The sequence below is a fragment of the Equus asinus genome, chromosome 15 (genome assembly GCF_041296235.1).
Source record: "Equus asinus isolate D_3611 breed Donkey chromosome 15, EquAss-T2T_v2, whole genome shotgun sequence".
Classification (NCBI taxonomy): Eukaryota; Metazoa; Chordata; class Mammalia; order Perissodactyla; family Equidae; genus Equus; species Equus asinus.
Genome location: NC_091804.1, coordinates 34,583,297 through 34,596,484, shown reverse-complemented (window position 1 = coordinate 34,596,484; position 13,188 = coordinate 34,583,297). Strand labels below are relative to the sequence as shown.

At 51.3% G+C, this 13,188-nt stretch overlaps 1 protein-coding gene and 1 long non-coding RNA gene across 3 annotated transcripts in view; one reads left to right on the top strand and one right to left on the bottom strand.

Annotated features, from left to right (window-relative positions):
• JPH2 (junctophilin 2) overlaps positions 1-13,188 on the top strand; it is a 61,160-nt gene that overhangs the window by 26,079 nt on the left and 21,893 nt on the right. The gene's annotated exons all lie outside the window — the stretch shown is intronic.
• Positions 38-13,188, bottom strand: part of LOC139040327 (uncharacterized) — a 29,277-nt gene continuing 16,126 nt past the window's right edge. The window contains exon 3 of the long non-coding RNA XR_011494648.1: positions 38-11,373. This is a non-coding gene — a long non-coding RNA (uncharacterized lncRNA). The remainder of the gene's footprint in view (positions 11,374-13,188) is intronic.

The following is a 13,188-nucleotide window of genomic DNA, read 5'->3' as shown; positions in this document are numbered from 1 at the left end:
TTAAGATTTTTAAAATTTTTTCCTTTTTCTCCCCAAAGCCCCCCCGCGTACATAGTTGTGTATTCTTTGTTGTTCTTCGTTGTGGGTTCTTCTAGTTGTGGCATGTGGGACGCTGCCTCAGCGTGGTCTGATGAGCAGTGCCATGTCTGCGCCCAGGATTGGAACCAATGAAACACTGGGCCGCCTGCAGCGGAGCGCGCGAACTTAACCACTCGGCCACGGGGCCAGCCCCTATCTTCTTCTGTTTTATATGTGGGACGCCTGCCACAGCATGGCTTGAAAAATGGTGCTAGATCTGCACCCGGGATCCAAACTGACAAACCCTGGGCTGCCAAAGCAGAGCACACGAACTTAACTGCTACGCTACCGGGCCAGACAGTGTTGCCCTAGACCCATTCAGCCCTAGGAGATAGTCCAGCTCCCTCACTGACCAGATGGGGACACCGAGGTGCAGAAAGGGACAAAGAGACCCCCATAGCTGCTAAGTGGTCGATGGGGAGCTGGCCTCGTGTCTTTGGATTTTGTGGATAAGAACTCTTTCTGTAACGCCTTTTAAGGTCATGGATCCTGAGCTGTGGAGGCAAGCTGGGATGTTTGGGGAGGTGTCTAAACTTCTCTGGTTGTCATGCCAACACCCTGATAAATGGCTCCCTTCTGGAAGGAGCACAGTGAGCGGTTAAGAGTGGGACTTTGGCTTTGCTGCTTGCTTGCCATATCTCGTCTTCTCTCCAGATGGCAGTTCTCTCATCTCTGAAAGGACAATAACGTTTTCACGAGGGTCAAATCAGAGACTGGATATGAAGCACTCAGCACAGGGCTGGGAGGACGAAGTGCTTGATCCGTGTTGGCTGCTCTTTTCGCTGTCTCGTGTTCTCCTTGTTTTTGTTGTTGTGTCTGCGCCTGCGGGAGTTCTCAGCTGCCCAGGGGCATGAGGTTCGAGACATCTCAGGTTTTGTACCAGGTGGCATCAGTGTGGCCCTGAAGACAGGGCCCCTGAAATGGTTTGTCTTCTGCTCCTCCACCCCCATCTCTCCCCAGACTGGCCTGGAAATTCCCAAGTTGAGTGCAGGGTTAGAGTCGGCTTTGTGAGTTGCTGGGAGGTGAATTTCTCAGGTGAGCAGGAGCCCACGTGGCATGGTAGCTAAGAGCTTGGGCTGTGTCGTTGGAAAGATGTAGGTTTGAATCTGGGTTCAGCTTCTTATAAGCTGTGTGACCTTAGGCAAATTACCTCACCTCTCTGGGCCTCACATTCTTCTTGAGTCAAGTGGGAGTGTGTTAATTCCTCCTTCAAAGTACTGTTGCAGAGAGTCAAAGAAATAGCCCAGGTGAAGGGCCTGTGCCTTGAAGGTGTGCGAGTTGGTGTAGGCTGTCGTTCTGAGTCGTATCTTCTTCTGGGCTGATCTGAGAGTCTCCCTGGGAATGAGGTCACCCTGTCCTCTTGTGGTCCCTACAGCCGGGTTTCCCAGACGTGCATCTTCTGCGTGCCGCAGTCCCATGTTTGCTGCATCCCTGTAACACTTCTACTTACCGTTTTAATCTCAATCTTTAAATCCACTTACTCGAAAATACTTATGTACATTTATCGAAAAGGAAGACTGTTGTGTCCCTGTTACAAAAGGGGGACCAATATCTTGGGAAGTTCTGATCACAGAGCAGTGTTATTCACGTCTGAGGCCAAACCACTGATGCCAGGGGCGCGGGGCCTGGAGTCTGCACGCTTTTTGCTTAAAGGAGACATTGGCGAGACCGACCGACGTGAACGATCTGTCAGCACCTGACCCTGCCTTTGACTCACAAGAGTAATGGATCTGGTGCTGTTTCAGGCTGCGACTTTGTATGGCCCACACTCATTTCCAGCACCACCAGGGTATACAGCCCACCCCGGAGGAAAGGGCCTGGCTCTGGACTAGGTCTCAGGGAAGGTCTTCGTATTGCCCGGGTTTGAGCCTGTTTATTTAATAAGCATCTATGTGGTCCTCATCTCTGGGAGCCAGGCAGCATTCTAAGTACCTTACATCTATTAACTTAGTTAAAGCAACCCTCAAAAGAACCCTATGAGGAAGGTATTATTCTTCCCATTTTACAGATGAGGAAATTGGGGGCACAGACGGGTTAAGTATCTCAGACAAGGTTGCTCATTCAGCTGAGTGATGGAAGAGCTGGGAGACCTGGTTCTAGATACTCTTAACCATGATCTGACCTTTGGCTGGTTTTCTTTCACAAACTTTGCTCAGCACTTGCTGGGGCCGGGGCACTGGGCACCCGATGGAGCATGGTCAGCATCCTCCGGGGACTCACAGCTTAGTGGCGAAGATAGACTGGGATTGGACACGGTCACTGGGGGTTAGAGGGAGCAAAGAGTGCCTGACTGTCCCGGGTGGTCTGGGACGGCCCCCTGCAGGTGGTGGGCGCCTCTGGTTGGGAGTTTGCCGGATGGAGGAGAGGGAGGGAAAGGTCGTTCCAGGTAGAGGCGTGGAGGCAGGGACGTGTGTGGTGTATTTTGGGAGTGATGAGTCATTGGGATGCTGGAGTGGATGGGGAAGAGATTAGGGATGAGGCTGGAAGGCAGCCTGGGGCCAGCTTGGGGCGGGCTTTGCATGCCAGGTTAAGGAGTCTCAAACTTACTCTGTGGTGGGCACTATTCTAAGTGCTTGGCAGAATTCACTCATTGCATTCTAAGTGCGGCACAGAGAGGTTTTTTAACGTGTCCCAAGGCACACAGCCAGAAGTGATGGAGCTGAGATTCTGACCTAGAGTTTCTATCCTTGGCCACCATGCTCTTCTGCCACTTCACGTACAGTAAGCTTCTCTCTTTATCTTTTTTCATTTTTTTACGTTGTTTGAAACAACGTACTTTTAAAATCTAAGGAAGCTAAGAATAATAAAAAGTAAGAAGCAACAAAATCCCTCTCGTCCTTCCATGTCAGTTGCACGTCAGAAATAACCATTATTAACAGTTCACTCACGGCATTCCTCCATTTACCTATTCCAGTTTTGTTTTTTGTTTTTTTTTCACACCTGGGACTGCCTATCTAATATATATAATGAACCTGTGTGATCTTCTTCAGCTTGCTTTTTTGACTTGTGTTTTGAGATTTTTTCATCTTGTGCACATAGTCTGCCTTATTCTTTTTAATAGCTGCGTAATAGTCCATGCATCCATTGGATATACTGTGATTTCTTTAACTGATCTCTCTTGATGGAGATTGAAACATTTCATGTTTTCATGATTACAAATGAGGTTGCAACGAACATGCTTGAGCAAGAACACATACATATTCTTGCTCACAGAGCTGGTTAAAGGGATGGCCCAGTCTGGCACCTTATTCTTCTGGGGACATTTGAGCATCATTGGTATGCATTAGAAATGTAACACCAATTAACCCGGGTCTTTGCAAGGGACTGACTCCTGACATTCACTGTCAAAATGTGATTCTGATGGTCGCTCTCCTGACAAGGTCGGCAGTACCCTTAAGTAGACTAGCCCAAACAAGCAGAACTCCACGCCACTTCTGTCTAATGCCCCTACCTCACATATGTTCAATAGATATGTAAAAATAATTGGTGCAAGAGGTACCAAATTATTAGCTTGCTGGAGTGCTCCCATGTCTCTGCCTATCCTTGCTTGCACAGATCTGCATTTATGGGTTAAATTCCTAGAAGGGGAATTGCTGTGTCAAAAAGAGTGTGCATTTTAATTATTATCAGAACCCCAATTAACCTTCAAAAGGGTTGCACCAAATTTATAAGCCCCCCACCGTCAGTAGTGTACAAGAGGGCCATTTTCCTCACACCCTCGCCAATACCATGCACTACCAGTCTTTTGCATTTTTGCCAAATTATTTGGGACGATCAGGTGTTCTATGAACCCAGGGACCACCATCAACTGCGCACACTCAGATGGGCAAAGTTTGCCCCTGTTCTGTTTCTGGCTCACCTCCTGAGATTCCTCCTGGACATAGGGGTCCGTGGAGGGGGATTAAGCTCTCCGAGGATGGCCTTGAAAGGTTAGAAAGACCCTGGACCCTCGGCTCCTGCCCTCCATCACATCCCTCCTTGCAGAATTGCCAGATGGACACAATCCCTTTGCTCCCGGAGCCTGAAGACTCGGGTGAATGGAATTTCCTGAGTTGTCAGAGCTGGATTCTCGTGACATACACGAGGCAGCTGTGACTCCACGGCTGGCCTCTGGGCTGAGTGGTCTGGCGAGAGAGAGGAGAGCTTGCCTGGGTCCCTGGCAGCAGGGAGATGTTCAAATGCGGGGGCAATGCTTTTGGGGGAGCCAGGCCTTCCAAACCAGGAGAGTAGAGAGCCAGAGAGAAGACTCCACATGCTCCCCTCAGTCCTCAGAAACAGCCGATCAGAGCTGGAGGACACCTTGGAGCGAAGGCTGCCCAATGTGCTTATTTCACAGATGGAGAAACTGAGGCCTCGAAAGGGACTGTGACTCAGGGTCAGAGCAGAGAGAGGAGAGTGGCCAGAGGGCGGAGCAGGGGAGGCTCCTGGGTCGCATTGAATAAATCAGCTGGGCAGAGGCCAGGGCTGTGGGAGGTGGGAAGAAAGGTTTCTGTCTCCCCCTCCCTCAGCCCTGTAAAGTGTGCTTACAGTCCGGCTCCAGAACCTTGCCAGCTTGATTTTTCAGCATAAATAGCAAAATCAGAGAAGAGACAGGCTAACAGCCTGCACCTTCGGAGAAAAATGCCCCTTTGCCCAAAAGAAAGGGTTTCCCTACATGCCAGTGAAAGGTCTGATCAAGTGAGGCCATGTGTGGCCCTGTCCCCGGCACCTGAGCTGAGCCCCAGCAGTGCCAGGGGCTCAGGGGTCAGCCCTGGCAGGGCCGGACACAGGGTGCTGGAGTAACAGTGACGAGCATGAGAGTGGCTGACGTCGGGGAAGTGCTGGAGTGTCAGGCTGCCTGGGGTCTAGGCCTGGACACTTGCTGGCTGCGTGGGCGAGTGACCTGCCCCTAAACCTCCATCTCTTCATCTCTGAGACGGGGATCATGAGAGAACCCGCCTCGTGGGTATATGCAAGGATTGAGTGCTTAAGACAGTGCCTGGCAAAGATCAGTGCCCCTTTCTCAGTGCCAGGTGCCAGACTCTGTGCTAATTCCATTTATATGCATCTTCTCATTTAATCCTCATGAGGGAGGTGCTATTTATTATATTAACCCATTTCACAGATGACAAAACTTACCCAAAGTCCCAAAATAACTGACACAAGCAGACTTGCAATTCTCGGATCCAGACTCTGCCCCCCTTACCGCTGTTGGAAGGGACGGCCTTTCAGCTCTAACATTTCAGGTTCCCAGCCTGCCAGCCTGATGGTCCGTGCCTGGACCGTGGGGCCTGTCTGTGCTTTTGAATGGCAGAGCAGCCGAGAGCATAGGCTGGGGAGATGGAGAAATTGAGGTTCAAATCCTGTTTGTTCCTTGGCCATGTGTCCTTGGTCCTTTCTGAGCCTCACTTTCCTCGTCTGCAGAATGGGGACAGTAACAGCCGCGCCTCTAGGTTGTGGTGAGATGATGTGTGTGGAGGGCTCTGCGTGGTCCTGGCGCTTGGCAGGTGCTGGGTAAGTAGAGGCTGTGGGCAGTTTTAAGTCTTTCTTCTTACCCAGAGACGCGGGCGAGCGGAACATGGAGAGGCCAACAGGCTCCTCCTCCGAGCTTCCTCCTCCCCCAGGTGCAGGCCGCTTGGCTCCCCCGGGTCTCCAAAGCCCGGGCCGGCTTCCACTTGACTTCCTAAGTCCACACCAGTGAGGCCCTGCCCCGGGAGAGGAGTTAAAAATAAAGCCCAGCCTTCAAATCCTTCAAGTAAACACCCAGCTCTCTAAAAATAGCACCTTTGCAACAGGTCTCCGGAGCCAGGCCGGGCTTAAGCGATGGCGCTTGGTCAGGCTGGTTGTCGCAGCCAGGCGGGTCCGGGCCAAGCCTCCACGTCACCCTACCTTGCCACCGAGCCTCTGGTCCTGAGGGGGGACCAAGTGCCCATTATTCGTCTCTACCCCTTTCTCTCTGTCTCCACTACCGCTGGCACCTCTCACCGCACCACTGTGAGGGCCCCTCATCAGCACTTCACTCCCCTTCCTGCCCTCTGCTCTTCTCTGCACCATAGCTGGAGTGAGCTTCTAAAAATGTAAGCCTGACCATGCCACTCTGGCAAACAAAACTTTCACGGGGTCTTTAGTTTGGATTCCCCTGAAAACACAGCCTGAGAGGAGGATCTGGGTGCAGGAAGTTCATGTGGGAGGTGACGCCAGGACGGAGGAAGTGAGTGGGGAGTGTGAGATGGGGAAGAAGGAAAAGCCAATATGAGTGTGTGTTATCCAGTCATCATTGCAGGCCACGGGGACTGGATTGGGCAGGGACCTTGGTCCAGAATGCCACCCTGATTGTGCACATGGAGGGTTAGGGAGGTGTGGGCAAAACTCTCTCCTCTGGCTCCAGTCCCCCATTCAGTGAAGATTTCCCCAGGGAGCATAAATCCCCTGTACTTCTGGGCGTGCTTGCACTTGAGGTGGGGGTGAGGAGCCTCCTGCAGCAGCTGAGCAGACTCTGGGCAGAAGGCGGAGAGCTGTGCTTGCGTGGGATGCTCGCTGGTGGTGCTGGGGGAATCTTACCATATGTGGAACTGCCCTCCACAGCTATGGATGAAACTGGAAGATTGAGGAGCTGCAATATGGGCATCAGTGGCATCTGCCTGTAGGAGGAATTTCAGATTCCTTCATCCCGCAAGATCCCTCCTCTCTGGCTCCAGCTTGCCCCCCAGCCCCATCTCACACCCCTCTCCCCATCGCTCACCTTCAGCCACAGTTCCTCCAAAAGGCCATTCTCTTTCCTGCCCACAGCCCTTTGCACATACTGTTCCATTTGCCTGAAATGCTTTTCCCTTACTCTTTACCTTGCTAACACTTTCTTGTTCATCAGGCCTCCTGCAACTCAAATGTTTCTTCCTCAAGGAAGGCAGCTCTGAGCTCCCTTCTCATCTGGGTTCCCTGTTTTATTGTTCCTGGTACCCTATGTGCCCTGCCTCAACTGTACCGACCCCCTCATTGTCCTACTCGTCTGTCTTCCCTGCTTGGTTCTACACTCCTGGAGGACAGGGACCCTGTGTGCCGTGTGGGCGTGTGCTTGGAGTGCTCTAGCATGGCTGACGTGGCGTGAGAGGGGAGGACGACAGAGGCCAGGGAGAGTGCGGGGTGGGGCAGGGACAGGGCGCTAGCCAATGTGGGAGACCCTAGCCACATGTGAAAATTTCAATGTAAATTAATTGAAATTAAATAAATTAAAAGTTCTGTCCTACGGTCGCTGTAGCCACGTGTCAAGTGCCCAGTGGCTACCGTATCGGAGAGCACGGACGTAGACTAGATCCCTCATTGCTGAAGTCCCGTTGGGCAGGCCGCGGTAGGGCCTTGCAGGTCACTGCAGGGCGACAGCCTTGCCCCCACATAACTGGGCACACTTCCTGGGGTCCTTTCCTCACCTCTCAAAGTGGGTATGATTAAAGCATGCAAGGCCATTTGGTCCAGCCCCAGCCAACGTCGGAATGCCTTTCCCGTCATCCTTGCCAAGCTGTCCTTCAGTGGCTGCTTCTGTGTCTCCAGGCATGGGAGACTCACCACCTCTCAGATGGTCCAGGCCAACTTTGGACAGCTTTGACTTTTGGATTTGCTAAAACCAGAAGAATGTTCTGCCTTTCCATACCTTCTACACGTTGGTCCCAGTTCTGCCCTCGGGGACAGTATCAGTTAGAACTGTGTTCAGCTGCAGGTAACGGAACCTGTCCATTGTGTCCTAACCACTGGGCTCACCGTCTCACGTGAGAAGATCAGAGAGGCAGTGCAGGGCTGTTGTGGCTGCCCCCTGCTGCCCTCAGGGACCCACCTCCATCTGCCTTTCCCTCCTACTCTCTTTGGAGTGAGACTTCTGTCCTCGTCCTCAGAGATGGCCACTGCACTCCTGGCTTCACCTCTGCGTTCCAGGGCAGAGGTAAAAAAAATGCAACAGCCTTTCTTCACGGGGAAGTGAAGCCGAAGCAGGGATTTACATCTCCTCCCGAATGGGTCACATGGCTTCCCCTACGTGCAAGGAACCCGGGAAGGTGAATATTTCTGTCGGGCACATTGCTTCCCTAAATGACATTAGGCTTCCATCAGCAGGGAAGAAGGAGAGAGTGGAAGTTTGGGGAGCAGCTAGTAATGTCTGTCCCTGAGATTTAAAGATTAAAGATTGTGATCCTAGCAACCCCAAGAGTCTGCTCCATCTCAGCCTCTCCAGGCCCTTCCCTCGGCCTCTGCTCTCAAGTCTCCTCACTTTCTCCATTTTCTGCGGGAGAAACAGAGGCACTGCATCATTTAGCGACCAAGAGCTCAGGTTTGGGGGTCGGATAACGCTGGTTCCTTGGGCACGTCACTTCCCCTAGCCTCACTTTCCCCAACTGTGGAACGTGGTGTAAATTGGTATAGTGCTGACTGCTGAGGGCCTTGTGAGGGCAAAATGAGATAACCCACGTGTGCCTGGCACGTAGTAATCACTCAGTAGTGGCCGTTGTCATTTTTATTATTATAACTAATATTGCTCTTACGTCAGTGATTCCTTCTGGTGCTGGTGAATGGACAACCAGAGAGCGCAGACCGGGTGAGCTCTGCCGGGGTCGCCTAGGTGTCACCATAATCCCAGCACTCACCCCAGGGAGAGCCTCTCCTTATGTCTTGGGGAGGGGTGTGGAGTGGGACCGCAGATGGGAGGGAGGGGCTGCAGTGTGGACCATCCCTAAAGCCACTTTTGGCTGAGCCGCATCCCTCGTGGGGCTGTCACATCACTGCTGAAGCTCTGATCCATCAGCCCAGCTCCTGCAAGCCTATCTGGGAAGCCCGCTGCCAGACCGTAACCCCATGGGACTTGGTATGGTCCTGCCGGAAGCCTGGCCAAGGGTGGGGGGGTGCCCAGGAGCTCTGACCCACCAGGTAGAGGGTCAGAAATGCCACAGAGCAGGTCATCTAGAAGGGGGCTTGTCAGAGGCTAACCTGGGGCAGCCTCCCGGGCCCCAGGGCTGCACAGCTCTTCCCTGACCACCCCAGCCGGGGTGATAGAGAGACACGCATCCTGCGGCAGAAAAGCCGCCTGGAGCCCGGATTATTTTTTCCTGTATTTTTTTAATAGGTTACCATTCATATGGTTCAAAACCCCACAGTTATAAATATGTAAAGTCTGTCTCCTCTGCCCGTTCCCCTCTTGTCAACACCTCCGCTCCTGAGAGGCAACTATTGTTTGTTGTTTCTTTCCTTTCCTTCCAGAGTTACTTTACACATATATTAAGGGGGAACTTATGAAATTGCTAATATTTGACCATTTTGACAAAATGGTGGTTTCATACAGTTCCACGTAACCTCAGCAAAGGCATATCTGGATTCCTACTTTTCTCTTTCTTACACAAAAGGTAGCAGATTATATGTACTCTTCTGAACTTTGCATTTTTCTCTTTGCTCTGTATATATCAGAGATCTTTTCATAGCTTTCCACATAAAGAACTTTGTCAGTTTTTTTACACCCACGTAGTGTTCCATTATATAGCTGCATCATAATTTATTTAATCAGGCCCCCGTTGCTGAACAGGATTGTCTGGGTAGTTTCCAGAATTTTGCTGTGTTAGATAAAGTTGTACACACCTCATTTCACCCATGGATCCGTAGATCTCAAGCATTGATTCCCAGAAGGACAATTACTGGATCAAAGGCTGTCAGGGGTGGTTGTCCCATTCTGTCTTCCCATCCACATCATGTGAGGGGGAGAAGGCGTCTGCCACTCACGTGATGAATGACCTTGGGCCAGTCCCTGCCCCCTGCGGGTCTCTGTTTCCTGGGGCACTGAGCTGTCTTTGCCTTGTCCTTGGAAAAACAGCCGTCCCAGACCCGCCTCCTTGCTTGGCCTTTCCCATGCCCCAGCCACGTGCAGCTATTGTAGCCGTGGTTTCTTTGGGAGATGACTTCAGCCCCGACTGAGGCCAAGGCAGCCCAGTGAGGTCAGCATGGAAGAGCAGCCAGAGGGACCAGCATGGGCAAAGGCACAGTGGTGTGACGGCATGGGGTAAGGCAGGATTTCCCAAATGCCAGTCACTGAGGTACCTTCCTGAGCCATGTACCGCATACCACCTGGGTAGTTGTTTCCTTACTGTTTAAAAAACATTTTAATTTTCTTAGACTTAAATTTATCTTTATAAAGGAACTTTACATTATTACCATAAATAGAAATCCAGTTAGATAAAGAGAAGTTAGCCAAATACACACACACAGACACAGAAAAAGAGAAAAATACACTGAAACAAAACATCATTAAACCATCCCTCAGTACTGCTGCCTCCTGAAAGCTCGGATCAAGGCTGCTTGCTGCTCTGCTCTCTCTCTATTAAAAACGGAAATACAATCACGAGCCGCACAGCAACATTGTGATCAATGACGGCCCGGATATACGACGGTGGTCCCATAAGATTAGCACCATGGAGCCTAGGTGTGTAGTAGGCTCGACCATCTAGGTTTGTGTAAGTGCACTCTATGATGTTCTCACAACGACGAAATCGCCTGACAACGAAGTTCTCAGAATGTGTCCCTGTGTTAAGTGATGTATGGCTGTGTAAGACACGTGTTAAAGACATATAAGCGCCAAATGAGAGTTTCTCACTGATGAAATCAGGGTGGCTGAAGTCATATTTTAAAGGAACAATGTTACCTAGTGAGTGTCCAGTACCTGTCATTTTTGGTCCTACCAGTAGTAGGCACCCTGTTCTGTAGAGACACTGGCCTGAAGGGCAGGTTTCTCTGCTCCCTCCTCACAGAGCCTCAGAGAGAGAGAAGTCAGTCTTTGGAAGGGCCCATGCTCCAGGAACCAGAGTTCGAGCTGAGAGGAGCCCAAGCTTAGACAGCCCTTGCACACAGTGGGCACTCACTAAATGCTCATCAGTGACTGACCATCAGTGAGCCTGAGGGGCTCTTATGAAAGAAAGTCAGGCATTCACACTAACAGGTGCCTTCCTGAATCTTTGCCAAAGAGACCGTCCTCCTCTCCTGTCCTCTTGTGACAAACAGTTTCCCTCACGGCTGATGCTTGCTGGGGGAGCGCTGGAATCGGAGACGCCCAGAGTGGATAGGAGCCCAGAACCTCTCTTGCCGCTTTTCCCTCACCTTCTTCCATCCTTCATTTGTTCGTGGGAAACAAACACACAGATGTAGCGCAGATCAAGCACAGGTTTATTTCTCACTCATGTAAAGTGCAAAGTGGGGTGCCCTCATCAGTGGGCAGCTCTCCTCCAAGCCACGATTCAGGGGCCCGGCCTCCCTCTGTCTTGTGGCTCTGCCGTCGTCATGCTCTTGTGCATCAAGCTGGTGAAAAGGGAAAACATATAGAAGGATGCAAGTGGGAGGTTTTTATGGGCCAGGCCGGAAGTAGGGCACATCCCTCCCTCTCACATTCCATTGGCCAGAATCCAGTCACATGGCCATGTGTTCCTGCAAGGGAGGCTGGGAAATGGTCTAGGCGTGTGCCCAGGAAGAAGCGGAAACTGCTACCTAGTCCCAGCCATGCTTAGTGAGCATGCATTCAAGGCCCTTTATCATCTGCCTCCATCCTATCTCTTCATTCACTCACATCATTGTAGGCTGAACTTTTCTCAGTTTCTTAAACACCCAGTACATAAGTGTGTGTGTGCACGTGTGTGTGCGTTTGTTTTCACACCCTTTTGTGCCTTGGCTCCTGCAGTTCCCTCTATTTAGAACACCTTTTCATCACTTCTTTCTTTTCTTCTCTAACCAGCTCACACAGCTGTGGAAATAAGACCACAGCCTCAGAATTTAAAATAAAACTTTATCGTTTTCTAAGACTACATGCACGGAGAAGGGAGGACGTGTGTCCGCAGCATGGAGGGGTCCTCGTCAGCTCCCCCAGTCCTTCACAGAGCAGATTGCAGGTTTTCCTTTCTATGCAGATGACTGCTGAGACCTGCTCAGCTAAGTAGGGGAGGGGAGACTTGGAGTCACAGACGGCAAACCTCAGGAGCTTTTTGTCAAGAGAGCGAGTAGCTGGTTTTCCAAAGGGCGGGGCCGGGGGGCGGGTTGCAGAAATTGCCCAGGGAGGAGGTAAAACATAAGGGTCTGAATCTGCTGAGACAGTTAACTTTTTTCTAATTATTGTCTATTCTGAGATGTACGTGCTGATTAAATAGCTGTGGGGTGCGGGGCCGGGGGAGGACGCGAACCCTGCTTCCCTGGGTTTGCCGATTTCCACGGTGTAAATACAGCCCTATGCTCGATTTCAGGCTGCCACTGTGCAGTCACTGAACGCAGAGCCGGGAAGATGTGTGAATAATGGGCTCTCGGGAGCAGCCGAGAGCTTGTGTGAGTGGCTCCGGCACGCTCTCAGCCCAGGCCTTGGTTTCCCCGTCTCTGCTCTGCTTCAGGCTGTAGCTCAGAGGTCCTATCTGTAGGGAAGCTAACCATGTTCCTTTTCCTTATGGGCTTCCTATTTTAGAAGCCTGAACATTCCAGATTGGGTTGTTCTTCTGCAGATCTTCTCTACTCGTCTGTAAGTTCCTTACGGCCAGAATTCTGGTTTTAAATTTCTTTATGTGCCTGTTCCATTGTCGGATGCCCACCCTTAGTCGGCACCCAGGAAATGCTTAGAGAAGGCAGGCAGGAAGGAGGACAGAGGGAGGTGGGGGTGAAGAGCCTGGCGGGGAGTCAGTTCCTGCTCTGTGACTTGTTGGCCGTGTGACCTCAGGCAAATCCCTTCACCTGTCTAGGCTTGTTTCCTCATCTGTGAAACAGGCTCCTGTATTTTCCTCTGCTCCAGCTAGACCAGGCCTATCACTGCGTGATAATTCTGACAATAATAATAGTCATGGCTACTGTTTACTCATTCAACACATTTTTATGAAGCGTCTACTGTGGCCCAGACGCTGCTCTAGGTGCTGGGGATTCATCCATGAACAAAACCATCAAAAATGCCTTCCACGTGGAGCTTACATTCTGCATTTGCAGTGAACTACAAACTGACCGAATTCCACAGGCGGCACCTCGTTTGGTCCCTGGGTAACCCCGGAGGGTGGAGGCATCGCTGGCCGCATTGTGCGCTGCAGGAAGTGAGGAGAAGCGGATGCAGGGAATGCAGAGGTCAGCCAGTGCATAAAGGGTAGAGACGGC